Source organism: Mixophyes fleayi, chromosome 4 (genome assembly GCF_038048845.1).
Source record: "Mixophyes fleayi isolate aMixFle1 chromosome 4, aMixFle1.hap1, whole genome shotgun sequence".
Taxonomy (NCBI): domain Eukaryota; kingdom Metazoa; phylum Chordata; class Amphibia; order Anura; family Limnodynastidae; genus Mixophyes; species Mixophyes fleayi.
Genome location: NC_134405.1, coordinates 110,153,444 through 110,163,445, shown reverse-complemented (window position 1 = coordinate 110,163,445; position 10,002 = coordinate 110,153,444).

Sequence of the window (10,002 nt, the reverse complement as noted above, 5' to 3'; positions counted from 1 at the left end):
CTGGAAATGAATGAGTGCTATTTATTAAATGTTACTATGAATTATTTAATGGCAGTACTGGTTGCCGGAAATAGGTATATTTAGTTAACGTAAATGCAATTCATTTATTTAATTTAAGGTGAGGTGGCGAGACCTTTAATTTAATGCTGGGGTGGTTTGGGGCTATTAATTGAATCTGGAGATGAGTTTGGAAAGGAGGGCTATTTATTAAATGTGAATATGAATTATTTAATGCTGGGATGGTTGTGAGAAATGGTTATATTTATTAAACATAAATAATATTAATTTATTGCTGGGGCTTTAAGGGAGGTTTATTTATTAAATATGAATAATAATATTTTAATGTTGGGGCTGAAGGGAAGCCTAATTATTAAATGTGGTAGCTATTAATTGAATGCCAGAGCTCGTTGGAGTTTTCTAAATTTCATGTGCCCATTTTTTTCCAAATAGGGCCACCAGCATTCCAAGATCCAGACAAGCAGCAACTGAGTAAGAGACACTAGCAGCCACAGGTAGGGAAAGCAAAGAGGAGGTAAGAGAGAGCAGGACAGTCTGCCAACTGTATTTTCTATATTGGCAGTTCCTCTGCACCATTTTAATAAATAAACATGAATATGTATATATTGTTACTGGTTTGCTACTAATAAATTTAGCTGCTAATTTTGTCCTACTTGCTATGTATTAGTCAAAGGGGCATATTCAATTCTCCCGTTGTTCTTTAGCACATCGTGGGGTGCGCATTATTACCTTTACTGCGGTTATTTTAACACAGATTTTTGCTCATGGCTCACAGAGCTACGAGCAAAAATCAGCGTTGAAATTACCATGCTAATGGTAATAATGTGCATCTATTACTGTAGTAACGGTAATAGTGCGCACCACCCGCATTGTTCTAAAGAACAACGCAGAGAATTGAATTCCCCCCAAAGTGTACCCATGCACAAAGGAGGCAGCCATTATGTGGGAGAACAAGTAATCATACCTCCTAACTGTCCTGATTTCAGCAGGACAGTCCTGATTTAGTCCCACAGGAGGATATGTTGGGGGTAGGGTGGTATGTAATGGGCATTCTAGCACTTTACAGCCCTCTGGTGGCAAAGTCAACTTTGTTCTAATCCTACTTCCTTTTGTGTTGGCTCTGCCTACAGTTTATTTGGTTCCGCCCCCACATAAGGCCACTTCTAGAATTTTTTCCAGGGCCACTTTAATTTCCCAATCCGCCACTGATTGGAGTAGCTTGGTGAATAAGGATTTTTATTGCTGACAGTGGATGAGGCAAAGGAAAGCAAATTAATATGCCTGTTTACCCACCTGCAAAAAGAAGATTGTGCTTTTAGCAGGAAACCGCAGGCAAATTGTAGCATATAGAATGTAATACAGGCCCGCATATTTTGCAGTTCCTAAACTACCTTTATTGAGTAAATCTCCTCTCACCCCACAAACAGCTTAACCCTAGTGTTGCCAGCCTAGGCTGGTACAGCAAAATCGGGGGGGCCACAATGCAAGAGGTTCCTTGATTTTACTAGTACCAGATAGGGCTGATGGGACTATAACAGGGGAACCCAAAGTGTAAGGTCCCCCTGCCATAATGACAACCAACCCCAGGCTGGGCAGCACGGAGCTGGATACCCCAGGTAGATGGGGTCCACCAAAAAAAAAAAGCAGACCTTCCCATATTGTTACCCAGCCACAAGTGTATTTTCCTTTATTTTATGGACAAGCATGGATTTCAATTAAAGTTTTTTTTAAAACAGGTCAGGGGTGTTTTGTTTACATTTCGTCTTGGTGCACTACAGGTTCCAGCTGCCCCTGAGTGCCAAGGCATGCAGGCATTTGTGGATCACCAAGTGCCAGCATGCCCTCACAGCCATGGGCTTGCTGAGACCTGTAATGTACCAGGGACAAAACAGTGTTTTTGCTATAAAAAAAAAATTATTAAAAAAAATATGCACTGATGTTTTATGTTCATTCTTACTGTATTATGCAGCCGGGTCCGGAAACTTTATTGCTGGCGGGTCCAGCAGCGGCATTACCATTTGAATGTCAGCATTGTGACTGTCATAATACAAACTGTCAGCAGTCAGTCTTGACATTTTAACCACTTAGACACACTGAACCTGTCGACAATATGGGGACGACAGTCTGACTGTCGACAGGTTCAGCGTAAACAGATTGTACCCAGCTCCTGTGTAGCATGGTCTACAACATGTATAATGATCGGATCTGCCGTGTGTGACAAGAATTAGTCACATGCAATGGCTTGCACAGATTTCCTCTCTTGTAGACAAACAGACTTATACATGTACATAACTTCAGCACTATGAATGGATATATCAGCTGTGGGCCTTGTATGGTGTGCTCAGCTTTAGGAGTGAGAAAGATCTTTTTGTTGACATGGCAGTTTCCAGTCTGGGTGGGGACTACAAATTAGAATCTGGTCCATGAACCAATCAAAATGACTGTGCATTTCGTTGTAAATATTTTAGCTAACACACTATTTTTATGTAATAAAACTGCAGATTAGGATTGGGAAGAGATAATACTCAGCAGTTGGTACTATTCAGCTCACAGGGTGGGGTTATTGGTAATCATAAATAAATGCTGATTCTTTTGAGAGTCTTTAATATGATGTTGAGTAAGGATTCCTTCCCTGTAGGTTGTTTCAGATCCTCTGTGCTGAGTCAGATTTCTGCTCCAACATTACATTACACATTTAGCACCTACTAATGAAAGTGGAAACAACATATATTTTCATTACACATAGATGGCAAAGGGCTTGTCAAATCAGCAGAGCAATACATAGAACATGACTCATTCCAAAAAGGTAGTGTTGTCGTGGAAACTGCTTTTGTGACATAGTTGTTTAATAATATCCACAGTAAATTCCCATTTATTTTCATTCACAGACTTCCAATATAATGTAACGTGTTCCATTGTTGTAATATATTGCATTTTTTTCAAGTTTCCTTAGTGGGTGCTAAATCTGTAAAGATGTAAGGCTGGAGCGGAAATCTTACTTTCCAGCTATTCTGTCTTAGAGACTTTCAAAAAATAATGATATAACAGCTAGAAATATACCCTTTGATTGTCGTAAAACAAGTAAATCTGTATAACACAAGGTTGTCCCTTCTCAAATCTCCATTTTTGTTTAATCTAGCACTGGAACAATGGTTTGGCATTTTGATGTGCAGTTTGTAAACTGCAATTTACTAAATGCCAAACCGCACATCAAAGCACCTCAATCAAACCCGCCAGATCTAGATCCGCAATATATATATCTAGTATGGCTACAAACCATCCCATTAAATAAGCAGCGGTTTTCCAAACTGCATGCTTTTTAGTAAAAAGAAAAAGACATAGATCACACAGGTGAGTCAGAGGCCCAAAAAAATGACAATGCCCACACCTAGTGATGACCGGTCCAATGCTGGCACCCCTGGCTGGTGGACACCAGGGTCATGACTGTTCTTGCATGCTAGTAGTCTGTTGTCTGTAACTGGCTAAACAGTATAAGAGACTGCTCCTGATTGGTTACCCAGTATTATGTAAGGTTATGTGCAATATTGGTAAATTGGGGACAGACTTTGGGTTAGAGAAAGCAGTCTCAAAAATATTAAAAGTTTTATCTTGGATCAGGGCATGTGTTATTAACAAAATTTTGAAGGAATTGTCTTTTAAGTTTAATTACAGCACACTTTCAATCAGCATTCAATCAGCTTGTTAATAAAACTTTGCACCAGGGATTTCATTCTGGCTCTCTAACATGCAATATGCCATAGGCTGCACTCAAACATTGCTTTGTGGAAAGGTCTTGTATAGATTTTTACATTACATTATATACATATGAAGTACTTCATTATGTAACAGTGGTCACAGAGAAGTCTATTTTTCATGACCAATGTTACTTTTGCTTGACTGTTGAGGCACAGAGCATGGGGATGAAGAGGTTGCGTTGCCTCAGTGGATTTACATTACATTTTTGAGGCCCTTAGGTTAATATTGCAAAACATCTTTTGTAACCCTGAAAATCAGGACAGGAGTGTGAGTGTGGCGGAGGGCAATGGAGGGACGGTGTTGATGGAGGTGGTGGTGTAAGCCCAAGAGTAAACTGCATCTAACGTGAGCATATACTCTTTATTTCTGCGTGAAGGGCGCCTTCAAGCACTTGCAACATAATTTGATGTGGATGCATCCGCAGATACGCATTTTTGGAGGTGTATTTTCTGCGGGTACTGGAGAGCTGGAATGATTAAGAATGAAGATAGCTATCCACAGCACTTATAGTCGCTTCTTATTGGCTCATTATCTATTGACTCCTTCACCTCATAGTACCTAAATCATTAGCTGCTATATCACATGAGGTTGTAGCCATCTATTCAGATTACTTTATTAACATTTACATTTGGACTACTGCAGAATAGAAGATTCCCAGGAGAAAACAACCCATGTATTGTATATAATTTAATTTGTATTTTGTATTTGAGTTTGTATTTAATTACGTTATATTGAAAATGTTACATTCACATTTATTAATACACTCTAAAGACACTATGCTATGTTGTGTATACAACACCTTATTATATTATTATTATGTGTACACATAGGGTAAAGTGACTGTGGCAATTAGTACTAACAATGTCATGTCGCATCTCTACGTTATCTCTATGCTCCCGTGGGGTGTAATTATACCCAGTTGTTACACCTGACTTAGGCATGGAGCAAACGCTACTGTTTTTGTGTTGAGTGAATCTTAAATTTCGTCCCACTCTACACATGCATGTAAATACGCTTGTTTACATGTATGTAAATACGCTTGTTTACATGTGTCTTTTTCCAAATTCTGTTCGGAGTGCATATATGTCCATATGTCCAGTGGCGGAATTAGTGGCATTATATAAATAAATGATGATGATGATAGTTGGCATTAGAAATTCTTTGAATAATTTAATTCACAATAATTTCAGCTGCACATGTTCCATTATATTTTTATAGGGGGAATAACTGGTAAAGCTTGCTCATGGTGAAGGCACAAATGGCAGCTGATACAGGCTGTCGTCTGTCACAGTACTGTGCCAAATGCCTCAGCAAATAACTATTGAATAAAAGTCCATAAACAGTATCAGGAATGTCTCTGTAGGCTGTGAAAAATTTGACTGTATCTGCAAATTGCATCAGTAGAGCATTTAAACAAACATCTCAGCCAGAGAAAAATGTTTCCCCACAGAGTCTATGGGGCTGATATAGAGTGAGTACTGTGCCAGTTTACATGGTGTAACTTGTGTTATCTCGCTCTGTGCATGTCCAGAAAGCAAATGCATGCGTATGCATCCATTCAGGCTTAGACACATCTGATACAACTCCTTATGACTGTAGAGGTGGAATGAGGGATGGAATGGGCAGTCTAATGTAGGCCAAGTATTGTAAGGCCGATACACACATGGTATGTACACCAGGGCAGATGCAAATCCATGTTGAGGATGATGGTGATGATGATGATGACGATGACAAACGGCAACATTACCTAATCGCTTCATATTGGAAGATTGTGGGATCACCTCCACAGCAGATTCATTGATTACAGCTATATTCCCTGATTCCACACAATCTGCACATGAAAGCATTTCTGTAGAGATATGTAAATTTTATTGTTTGCAATTAGCAAGTGTGTGTCTAGCTAGCAAAGAAAATGTCTGCAAACTTTTATGTAGAAGAAATTCCAATTAAATTATGTTTGGCTAGGCTGATGCTATGGAGAAGTTGTTTTATTAAACACTTTTCCAGTTATTAGTATAAACACATTACTCTGGCTTAAAATTAATGTAATTTTGCCCCCCAACACCCATAACAGAATTCTGTAGATTTGTACAACAAACATGGCTGGATTCCTTCCATGAATATTTTTTAAGCCTCTGCTCATAATAGCCTTTTTTTATAAATTATTTTTTGTGATGACATACCTCATTTTTTAGCTGTTTTAGCTAACACAATACTATTTTTTTTAATTCCTTTACTCTTTAAATATCGCTTAAGTCTATAATTGTTAGAGATGCTCACTGACCCCCGTGTTTTGGTTTTGGATCTGGATTACCGTCGTGTTCTGGTTATGGTTTTGCCAAACCGTCATTGCCGTACTTGTTTTGGTTTTGTTTGGTTGTGCCATTTTTGAAAAAAATACGATTTTTTTGGTCTAAAATAACCTAATTTAGTGCCCCACTAGTTTCTTGGATAAGTGAGATAATTCTAAAGGTAATAAATTATGAAAAAAACAGTTTAATCCCTGGTAGGTCGTCCTTAATGCGGACACTTGCCTGCAAATTATACAGACAAACCTGGTTGTCTACCTTCTCCATCTTTGATTATTGGCAATGTAGCCATCGTCTTTGGGTGTATATTACACCCTCCACTTGTAGTTGAATAGAAAAAAAAGCAGCCTGCATAGACTGTGGAATTAGAAAGTAAAAATAAATGGACCATGGTAGTTTGGTGGCTATCTGTTTTCTTGCAGCTCGGCTTTCACGCGTAACAGTACTTGTGCACCACTTTTAGACTCCAAATTACTTGGTTTTGCTTTGTCACGAGTGTCCGTACAAGAAAAAGGCTCAGTAACATTTTTTGATCTGCCACTAATAGAGAAAGGCGAAGGTATAATTCTTTCTTTGCCACTGTGTGTGTAGAATGGCATGTTGGCAATTTTTTTTTTATCGGCAGTTAACTTTTCCTCAGTTACACTTCTTTTGCGCTTCAACACAGTAAAAAAAATTTTGGTGTGTGTTTTTTTGACTGATTTCAAAAGACTGTGTAGTTTGACATCGCCTTTCCCAGATGACGTACTGGGAACACTACCATCAGGACTGGTGACAGAACCTGGTTGCTGATTCTGCTCATATGTGGACTGCTTTGAATCCATTATGAGCCAAACGCACTTGTAGTGCTACAAATTGTTTTAGATACTGCTGACAAATATGACTTTTGACAGCCACAAAAATTAATGCAAAAGAATGGGGGACACCCCAAAAGCACTTGGGAGTGCTAAATATTATATTTTAAGTCTGCTGACAGATAGTACTTTTGACAGCCAGAAATATTAATGCAAAAGAATTGGGGACACCCCAAAAGCACTTGACAGTGCTAAAAAATATTTTTAAGATTGCTGACAAACAGGACTGTTGACAGCCAGAAATATTAATGCAAAAGAATGGGGGACACCCCAAAGCACTTGTAGTGCCAAATATTGAAAAAAAAGACTCCTCTATCCTCCTCTCTTCTCTATCAATTGTTATCAGAATTGTAATCAGAATTGTACTCTCTGCCCCTGCTCTAATCAGCCTGTGACTACACCCTGCTCTCTCCCTCTGTCAAATGGCGATGGATTGCTGTGGAGGCAGGTATTTATAATTTACAAGTATCGCGAGAACCGAGCCCCGAGATCTGACGACGTCACAATGACATTCGGCCTCGATTTGGAATCCGAGCTGGCGGGAGAGTACCGAGCCTGCTCGGCTCGGTACTCGGATAGGCAAAGTTCGGGTGGGTTTGGTTCTCGGGGAACCGAGCCCGCCCATCTCTAATAATTGTTGACTGCATAATCCAAAACGATATACACAATACAAAAAGGCCAAAACAAGCTATTATTATTATTATTATTATTATTAATTTTTATTTATAGGGCGCCACAAAGTATCCGTAGCGCCGTACAAGGACAAACAATGGCACAGTACAAGGTGAAACAGCACAGTACAAGTAACAGTAAGCACTATAACTCTGGGGGCTCAGGCACAGCATGAAAGAGAGGGAGGGAGAGGAAAAGTGAGTATAGGCAGGTAACTATGGCCCAAGAGGGTGGGCACGGATGACAGGTTAAGAGTCACTGAGGGGAGTGGAGAGAAGCGAGAGGAGACAGAGGGCAGAGGGTTGGAGAGGAGGTGAACTGAGTAGCTGGAGAGCGCAGTTAAAAGTGATGGAAACAGGAGGTAGGAGAGCCCTGCTCAAAGGAGCGTACAATCTAAAGCTATGACAAACAACCACCAAACCGAAATAATTTACAATAAATAATTGAGACGCTAATATTTCCCATTTCTAACTTCCACAGATGCTGGTGAGAATGATTTTCCGCAAGAAGCCCACACGCACTGTCAAAGGGCTTACCTGAAGGGTGTTTGCCAAAATATTATAAACTTGCAGGCATGCTGGACAATATAGTACAATACCTCTCTCTTCAAGGATTCTATAAAATTTGCTATACATTTATTTAAACACGCAAAATACAAATTCTATTAAAAAAATCTAATTTTTTTTTTTTTTTATAAATCTTATTTTTGGATCACACCTGACTGTTTAATGACAAATAGTTAAAATTAAGTGAATGTATTTTTCGCTGTTATTAAGTTTTGCAGTCCATGTAGGGTGTATATCTACTTATTAAGCAGAACCAGCGAGCTGTGGTCCCAGTGCAAGGAAGTGGGGGGAAGGGAACCGGAGCTCACAGCTCGCTAGTTCCCCATGCAGCAGGCCCCATTACCTCCATGGGGCCCGGTGCACCATCATGTGGAAAAAGGCGTTTCCGCAGGGTTTAGGGTTTGATAAATAGGCCCCGTAGTCTCATATTCCTCTATATACTATATAGTTTAATCATACTTGCCAACTTTTCCTCGTTGGCTCCAGAGAGATCCCGGGGGAGGTGGGCGTGCGGGGCGGGGCTTGACGAATTGCATCATTTTGATTAAGATGATGCGATATCTGCGTCATTAAGCCCTGACACTTATCTATTGTGGGGGCGAGAACTGGGAGGTTGCCCTGCTCTCCCGGGAGCTCTCCCAGAAATGCAGGAGTCTCCCGGAATACTATGCATTAAAGAAAAGCAGCTAATAAATCTCTAGAGACTGAAGTGTCTTTTACATTTATGTCTCCATTACTGAAGTTGTGTTGTCTTACCTATTAGTCTTTGAGTAAATCTTGGTCTCCATTAAAATGGCCACCTCCACAGGCATCAATACATGGACATAGGACACAATTTCTGAACTGTGTCATCCTGCCACAGATGGCGAAGCCAACCACGTCTTGTACTGGCTCAGCATCAGGGAGAATGCCAGACTCTTCAGGGAGTGAGGGAGATCACCCCTATTTCAGGGAGTCTCCCTGACATTCAGGGAGAGTTGGCAAGTATGTGTAATATGAAACTATATGGACATTTTGGGGGATAAGGGGTGCATATGTGCAGCTATATGGATGTATACTGAGTTGTTTTGCAGCAATTGAGGCTTATATGGAATTATACTAACCTGGACATGTGTTGCCATAATGACTATATGGGGGTATTTGAAGGGATAGATGCATCTGGTGTCTATGGTATTTCTTCTGACATACCGTGCACAATAAACTTATAAATAGAGACATTTGAAGGGACAGTTGCTTCTAGTGTTCATGGTATTTCTATTGCCATACTGTACAAAATAAATATTTACAATTTCAATGTATGTTATTTTAACCATAGCATGTGCCCTAAGTGTTCACCTCTGTGCAGCAACAAACATATCTTTTTTTCCCGCAAACATAATTTTTTTTTGCTGTTGTTGTAATAGCTCATTAGAACATTTCAGCAGAACAATTTGTATGCCATACTACTTTAGCCACTTTCCATTCACATTGCTCTACATCTATAATTTTTGCTCTAACAGCATGGTCATTTAAGGTTTTACTCTAATGTAACACATTTCCCTACTCTAATAAATACATGCATTTTGCTGCAAGCAGAGCCAAAGAAAAATGTTCCCACTTATTGTGGCTTCGAGCTCTACAACAGTTTATTCCCCATCATGTTGGAAAGTCTGAATGTTATTTTAATATTTATATAATTATCTCATTTTTAAAGTAATTTTATTTTATTAACATTTGCCAAAATGAAGAGAATTAATCTTAAAGGGCTTGTATGGAGGAAGCATGCTGGGAGTCACTGGGTGGAATGGGTAACAGAGAGGTATTGGTAAGGTACATGCTTGTGGTGTA